This window comes from Taudactylus pleione, unplaced genomic scaffold (assembly GCF_031769625.1).
Source record: "Taudactylus pleione unplaced genomic scaffold, aTauple2 ptg001339l, whole genome shotgun sequence".
NCBI classification, from domain to species: Eukaryota; Metazoa; Chordata; class Amphibia; order Anura; family Myobatrachidae; genus Taudactylus; species Taudactylus pleione.
In genome coordinates, this window is record NW_028285739.1 from 1,417,961 (window position 1) to 1,426,702 (window position 8,742).

The following is an 8,742-nucleotide window of genomic DNA, read 5'->3' on the forward strand; positions in this document are numbered from 1 at the left end:
ATGCTTTGTCAGTGTGTCAGTGTGTGTGTGTAGGCTTTGTCAATGTGTGTGTGTGACTCTAGGCTTTGTCAGTGTGTGTGTGTGTGTGACTCTAGGCTTTGTCAGTGTGTGTGTAGGCTTTGTCAGTGCAGTGTGTGTGTGTGTCTAGGCTTTGTCAGCCTGTGTGTGTGTTTGTCAGTGCAGTTTGTGTGTCTGTCAGTGTGTTGGCTTTGTCAGTGCAGTGAGTGTGTCACCGTGTATGTGTGTGTGTTGGCTTTGTCAGTGTGGGTGTGTAGTGTTAGGTGTGTGTGTAGGCTTTGTCAGTGCAGTTATTGCGTGTGTCAGTGTGTGCATTTAGGCTTTGTCAGTGTGCGTGTATATGTCACTGTGTATGTTTGCAGTGCCGCCTTTTTTATTTCTTTGAGGAGCTGAAAAGCTCCACATAAATATAGTCAAGTAGACGGCACTCCAAATAAAGTTCAACAGCCGAGGTGCAGATCGCTCAGTCTTGAACATACAATCAGATACAGGAAGCGCTCCTCGGGTACTCAATAATCCAAGCTTGTTAATCTATTACTATGCAATGATTCAGATGCAATTATTACATATTTCATGAAGGCTTTGCCAAAATATGTAATAAATTCATCTGAAATGTTGCACAGTAATAGATTAACAAGCTTGGATTATTGAGTACCCGGGCAGTGCTGCCTGTATGTGGTTAGATTTTTTGATATTGGTATTGTAACCAAGTATTGGAAACCCCCCTTTCAAAATCCTGCGTTTGCCACTGTCACACATTTTTCAGGTCACCCAGCAGGTGCACAGGTGTACTCATTACAAACTGACACATTTTAAAAGATCCACAGGTGGTGCAAAATATTACTTGTGATTCTGTGAGATCTGGAAAATATGCACTGCTGAGGGTCCTGAGGACTGAGTTTGAGAACCTGTGCAATAGCAGATGGTTCCATTGGTAAGATGTCTGATTGTAAACATGAAGTAACAGGTTTGAGTCCCAACTATGACTGTATTTTGAAATGTGAATATGACTGAAGGGGAGGAGATGTGATCAGATGCAAAGAGGAGATGCCGGGACTCACAAAGCAGGAAGCTACATTTCAGAGGGACATTTCTTCTATAATGGCAACTTCCGGATATGCTGCCCTAGCTGGATGGGCCTGCCATGGTGCCCAGGGCATGTGCCCTGCTTGCCCTGCCCTAGTTATGCCACTGCATTGCCATTGCTTGGCAGTCCCTGCAGGTGGTGTATTTTACTGGGGAGTTGCAGTTTTGCAGCCCCTAGGTAAAATCCGCCACTGGTTACAGGTATGTAAATTAAATACAGTTAGTGGGATTATGTTACAGATGTGCACATGGTATAATGTTACAGTTGTATATACTGTACAGGGTCATGTTTAACTGTTTCATATTTGCTCAATAGAAGATTCATCTTCTGATACAAATATTTATGCTGTTACAATTTTCTCACTCATTTGTTTTTAATCATATGCTCAGTCTTCCTATATGTTTCATACATTGTATGTATAGTGTGTATCTATTTTTTAGAAGTAAAATTTATTTTTATTCACACAGTGTGTGTTCTATTGTATGAAAGAACATCCTATTTAGTCAGTTGTGATCACAGCGCATTGCCTGTGTCATTATATCTGTGTTTGTATTAGGAGTTTACACTAAACTCCAAGCAGTTGCAGCTGATCACGACTGACAGTTTTGTATCAATCTATATTAGCGCCGGGAGCTGGGTATTATTCTACCCTTTCCCCTCCTTTTTTCAACAGGGTCATGTTATAATGAATTATCGGATAACATTACAGTTATGTACTGATATGAGCTAATGATGACTCCCCTTCCCACCACACAGTGACGGAGTTGAACCAATACCCAGTCCTGGCGCTCAAACAAAAAAGGGGCGTAGTCATTCCGCATTGGTGGAATGGATTTGTCTCATTGGGGTGTACCACGAGTCACAAGGGGTATCCTTACAGCGAACCCCATCTCTCTACATGCCAGCTGAACAGTTTCATTACCCGGCCAGGCTTTTAAGTGACCAGACCAACCCACCTGGCCATCAGCCCTTCTGGCATTTGCCAGCCCTGCGACCACCTGTACTCCCCTACACACAGCCAACATCCCCATCTTATGTGCACCCTCTTTTGACACCCATTCAGGATCACTCTGGATAGTCCAGAATTCTGGACATCTGTCCAGAGCATTTGTAATCCTGCATAGGTCATGTCCAGAAATTACAGTCAGGTGCATAAATATTGGGACATTGACAGAATTTTCATATTTTGGCCTCTTTTCACCACCACAATGGCTTTGAAATGAAACAAACAAGATGTGCTTTAACTGCAGACTTTCAGATTTAATTTGAGGGTAATTACATCCAAATCAGGTGAATGGCATAGGAATTACAACGGTTTCTATATGTGCCTCCAACTTTTTAAGGGGCCAAAAGTAATGGGACTATGAACTCAAAAACTATTTCATGGACAGGTGTGGACTATACCCTTGTTATTTCATTATCAATTAGGCAGGTAAAACTTCTGGAGTTGATTCTAGGTGTGGCATTTGCATTTGGAATCAATTGCTGTCGACTCTCAGTATGAGATCCAAAGAGCTGTCATTATCAGTGAAGCAAGCCATCATTAGGCTGAAAAATCAAAACAAACACATCAGAGAGATAGCGAAAACTTTAGGTGTGGCCAAATCAACTGTTTGGAACATTCTTAGAAAGAACGCACCGGAGAACTCAGCAACACCAAAAGACCCGGAAGACCACGGAAAACAACTGTGGTGGATGACAGAAGAATTATTTCCCTGGTGAAGAAAAACAGTTGGCCAAATCAAGAACACTCTCCAGGAGGTAGGTGTATATGTGTCAAAGTCAACAATCAAGAGAAGACTTCACAAGAGTGAATATAGAGGGTTCACCACAAGATGAAGACCAGATTAGAGTTTGTCAAACAACATCTAAATAAGCCATTAAAGTTCTGGAACAACATCCTATGGACAGATGAGATAAAGATCAACTTGTACCAGAGTGATGGGAAGAGAAGAGTATGGAGAAGGATAGGAACTGCTCATGATCCAAAACATACCACCTCATCAGTGAAGCATGGTTGTGGTAGTGTCATGGCGTGGACATGTATGGCTACCAATGGAACTGGTTCCCTTGTATTTATTGATGATGTGATTGCTGACAAAAGCAGAAGAATGAATTCTGAAGTGTTTTGGGCAATATTATATGCTCATATTCAGTCAAATGCTTCAGAACTCATTGGACGGCGCTTCACAGTGCAGATGGACAATGACCCGAAGCATACTGCAAAAGCAACCAAAGAGTTTTTTAAGGCTAAAAAGTGGAATGTTATGCAATGGCCAAGTCAGTCCCCTGACCTGAATCCAATTGAGCATGCATTTCACTTGATAAAGACAAAACTGAAGGGAAAATGCCCCAAGAACAAGCAGGAACTGAAGACATTTGCAGTAGAGGCCTGGCAGAGCATCACCAGGGATGAAACCCAACATCTGGTGATGTCTATGCGTTCCAGACTTCAGGCTGTAATTGCCTGCAAAGGATTTGCAACAAAGTATTAAAAAGTGAGTTAGATTTAGGATTGTTTAGTTTGTGCCATTACTTTTGGCCCCTTAAATAGTGGGAGGCACATATAGAAACCGTTGTAATTCCTACACCGTTCACCTGATTTGGATGTAATTACCCTCAAATTAAATCTGAAAGTCTACAGTTAAAGCACATCTTGTTTGTTTCATTTCAAAGCCATTGTGGTGGTGAATAGAGGCCAAAATATGAAAATTCTGTCAATGTCCCAATATTTATGCACCTGACTGTATGTTAAATTATTTTTTTTCCATTGATAACCCAGGCCCTCCCTGCTCACACCACCATGTGTAACATAATCTGATTGAAATAAATGTGGATACTATAATATTTTAATAAACCAGAAAGCTTGGTTTAATTAATGAGCATGTAAGAATTCTAAAAGAACATACAAACACATCCAAACTTTCAGTGAATTTCTCACTATTCAACCAATACAGGTGAAGGAACTTCTAGGCAGGGCCGGCTTGAGCCTAATATTTTTGGTAAGCGAAGATGCATTTTGGCGCCCCCTGGCTGAATTTGCACACTCTGAAGGTGCGTGCTCCCGACAAAGGAAAGGTGTGTGGTCTCATGGGAAAAGCCATAATCACGAGCACCAAGCATGCTGGGTACATGCCCAGTGCTCTTGGAGCTGCTGGGCATGCTCCCAGTCCCTTTCTCCAGTGAATAGATGCCACATGCATGCATATGTCATCTATTCACCATTTACCCCCCCATCGCAAACACTTTTTTTCGCCAAAATAGGGATGGTTGTGAGGCATGCTAAAAAGAAAGGGGCATGGTCACAAAATAGTATTCCCAATTCAAACTACATCACATAGTAGCAAGATCTTATTCACATTACACCGCACATAGTGTCCGATTCACATTACACCACATAGTAGTGTCCCTTATTTATGTTCTGACAAACATTAGTGCCCCTTTTACACAATGCCAACATTAGTGCCCCTTTTTCACAATGCCCACAGTAGTAGTGCCCCTTATACACAATGCCCACAGTAGCAGTGCCCCTAATACCATGCCCACAGCAGTAGTGGCACTTATACATAATGCCCACAGCAGTTGTACCCCTTCTGCAGTGCCGTCAGTAGTGGTGCCCCTTCTGCAATGCCCCAGTAGTAATGCCCCCTGTAATAGTGCCCCTGTAATAGTGCCCCCAGCAGCCTCTGTAATAGTGCCCCCAGCAGCCCCTGTAATAGTGCCCCCAGCAGCCCCTGTAGAAGTGCACCCAGTAGCCCCTGTAATAGTGCCCCCAGCAGCCCCTGTAGAAGTACCCCCAGTAGCCCCTTAAGTATTGTCCCCAGGAGCCCCTGTAATAGTGTCCCCAGCAGGCCCTGTAGAAGTGTCCCCAGCAGCCCCTTAAGTAGTGTCCCCAGCAGCCCCTGTAGCAGTGCCCCCAGCAGCCCCTGTAGCAGTGCCCCCAGCAGCTCCTGAAGCAGTGCCCCCAGCAGCTCCTGTAGCAGTGCCCCCAGCAGCCCCTGTAGCAGTGCCCCCCAGTAGCCCCTGTAATAGTGCCCCCCAGTAGCCCCTGTTATAGTGCCCCCCAGTAGCCCCTGTAATAGTGCCCTCCAGTAGCCCCTGTAGTAGTGCCCTCCAGTAGCCCCTGTAGTAGTGCCCTCCAGTAGCCCCTGTAGTAGTGCCCTCCAGCAGCCCCTGTAATAGTGCCCTCCAGTAGCCCCTGTAATAGTGCCCTCCAGTAGCCCCTGTAATAGTGCCCCCAGTAGCCCCTGTAATAGTGCCTCCAGTAGCCCCTTCAATAGTGCCCCCAGTAGCCCCTGTAATAGTGCCCCCAGCAGCCCCTGTAGAAGTCCCCCCAGTAGCCCCTGAAGTAGTGTCCCCGGTAATAGAGCCAAGCAAAAAATAAAAAGTTTACTTACCTGAAGCCCCGATCCTATGTCCGTTGCCGTCCACCTCTCCTCGTTACTATGGGAGAGACGCATGACGTCTCTCACATAGTGTCCATGGGGGAAGCCTAGCCGGAGCTCAGGAGTGAGCTCCGGGTGCTGCTGTGGGGAGACGAGCGCCCGCTGGTAAAATCTCAGCGGGCGCCCGGCAAATGGAGACTCCCTGCGGCGGCTGCGGGAAGGAGTGTGGCGCGGCGGGGGGCGGAGAGACTCCCTGCGGCGGCCGCGGGAAGGTGTGTGGCGGGGGAGGGTGGAAGGAACATGGTGCGGCGGGGGGGTGAAGAGCGTGTGGCGCGGGGGAACGACGGGGCGGTAAGGTGTCAATGTGGCGGCGGGAGGAGGGTTCCTGTAAGTTTGGCTGCGCTGGGGATTGAGCACCCTCTGCAGGCTGGCGCCCTACGCACGTGTGTAGTCGGCGTAACGGGCGGGCCGGCCCTGCTTCTATGTGCACAGCAGATTTCTACTTTAAATATACTTATTTTCCTGTGGGGGACAATAGTGTGTGTGTGGGGGAAAGGATGGGAGGGGTTGGGGAGCTTTATAACTGCTTGCACAGATTGCTAGTAGACCTGGGGCTGGCTGGTTTCTGTTGCAACTGAAGCAAACACAAGGAAAGTTTACAAGTCTTAAAGCAGTTTTCTGGTGTTTCTTCTGCAATTTGTTTTGTTTATTGTTGCAGCTTATTACAGGATGGGACTGTACACATTGTTACATTTCTGAATAGTGTCCTGGTTTGAGGTAAAAGTTGAAAAGAATAGAAAAAGTTGGAAAAAATAAAGCCGCGTATCCACTTGCCGATTTTCATTGCCATATCGTTCAATCGCTCATTAATCGTGCATGAATCAGGCACTAAAATGTCAGAAACGACCAGCGATGCATGCTCCCGCTAATCGTTTCCGACATCAAACATTGCCCGAACATGCCGGTCAATCTGCCGATAACGACAGATTTTCCATGTTCGGGGATGAAGGAGGGAGGGATGGTGCCTGCACTGAACTACATATCGTTCAGTGTAGGCACTACAGGGGATCAGGAATGACTGTACGAGTACGATGTCGTAATTGTACTGTCGTTCCAAGATCTAGTAGTGGATACGCACCTTAACACTGGAAGGAAGCTCGGGGAGGAGTAATGATTATAAATGTTCATGTAAAATCTGTAAAAATCACACAATATTCATAAATATTGACCTTGTACCACGCTTTAGTCTGTGGGAGCTGATGGCTGTGGCTGGATGAATATTCTCAGCTCATGCTTACACATGAAATGATTTGCTTGTGTTTGCCTTATGTGTCACAGTCGCCTAATACTGTAGGTAGTGTGTACTATGACTAAGCAGCCCATCACACTTCCAGGATATTTATACCACTGAAGGAGGAGGGATCCTGCAAAGGACACAAGCTTTAGGCTTTGTACATGAGTATGGGAATTATTTCTGCTTTGTCTCAGTTCTTTTTTTTTTTTTTGACAACTAAACGTAGGAGAGTCAGAATTTTAAAACTCTGGGCCTGATTCAGAGATGTACGCTTATATATTCACAACTGCAGCCTCTTAGGAATCGCAGTTGCTAAAATATGATAATGCAGCATAGGGAGCATAGGGACGCCAACTGCTGCCTTCTTATGTCCATCCAATGACATGATATAGCGTAAACATCGGTACTATCAATGCACATCAGCCAGTTATGCAATGGCTAATTATGCAAGCCCATGAAACAGTGTTTAAATGGTCACACGCCTGTATTTTTCTAACCATCCCCCTTTTACCACCCCTAAACGCTGACTAACTGTCACTCACTTTGCGAGCGGCTCCTATGTTAGCATGCACATTTGCAAACAATCGCCTGATCTGTGAAAATATCGGCTATGCTTAAATCCCTGAAACAGGCCCTCTCTATAAATCCTAAAGGGACAGGGGTAAGTTTAGCTGGTTATGAGGCCATGAAAAGCATCTACATTTTTAGTTTTAGTTCTGCTTCCTTTAATTGGGGATTGGGGGTAATTATGTTTGGGGTTCCTCTCTGCTGAAAGTAACAACACAAATTAGCTTGGATTCAAGGACCTTATTCAGAGTCGGTCGCGAGCGCTGAGCGCTCGCAAGTGACTCGATGTTGGTCCACAGGGCATGCGCACGACGGAGACTGCTCCATCGTGCGCATGCGCGGGCCCCTACTAACGACGGATCACCCGTCGTTAGCGGGCTCGAAGCAGACGGAGTGAGCTGTCGATGTTGATTGACAGCTCGCTCCGTTTGCTTGGCGTGCAGGGGGCGTGCCCGGCCAAGCGGAGGCGTTCCTTTCGGACCGCTTGCCATTTTGTGGGCGTCCCCACTGACATCATCAGTGATGTCAGTGGGGAGCTTCCTGCTCAAACAGAGCAGGAAGCTCCCTGGGGCTTAAGATTGACGAGACCCTACCCTAGGGTCTCGTTGTAAGCCCCGATGGTCGCGATTGTCTTGACCATCGCGACCATTTCCCTTAGCGGTCGTTAGAGCTGTGGGTGTTAACCCACAGCCTAACGACCGACATGGAGGCGGCCGTTCAGGATGCAAGCGGCCGCCCTGTTTCTGAGTGACCGCTTGCATCCTACGACCGCCTCTGAATGAGGCCCCAAATGTAATCTATGAAGGGCAGCCTTGCTTGAAAAGGAGCACTGTGAAATGGGATGTAGTGAATATGCAAACGAATGGGATGCCGACGCCGTAAACCTGCCGCCCGGGAAAATGCAGATGCCGCTATCCCAAATGGGATTAGGATACTAGTGTCGGCATCCCTACCAGCCGGAATCTCGAACGTAGGACCCGGGTAAATATTTGCGTTAGCAAGAAAAAGGGGGGTTAAGTATACTGACCCCCGGAGGGAAATTAGAGTTAGGCAAACCCAGGAAGGGTTAGGGTTAGGCTGTGGGGAGGGTGGTTAGGGTTGGGCACCACTGGAGGGAGGTTAGGGTTAGGCACCCCCCAGAGAGGTTAGGGTTAAGCATCACTAAAGGAGGGTTAGGGTTGTGAAAGGGGAGGGTTAGGTTACTTACCTTTACCTGTTGGGATTCTGCACCGTCGGACATTACAGCGTCGGAATTTGAACTGGCTAGTCAGCTGCCGGCATTTCATACCCAACCCCTGTGAAATAAGTGGGCCAAAATAATTTTACAACTGAAAACTTTTTATTTCTATGCAAATGAATAACAGTCATAAGCCTGGAGTGGTTTAGGCTTG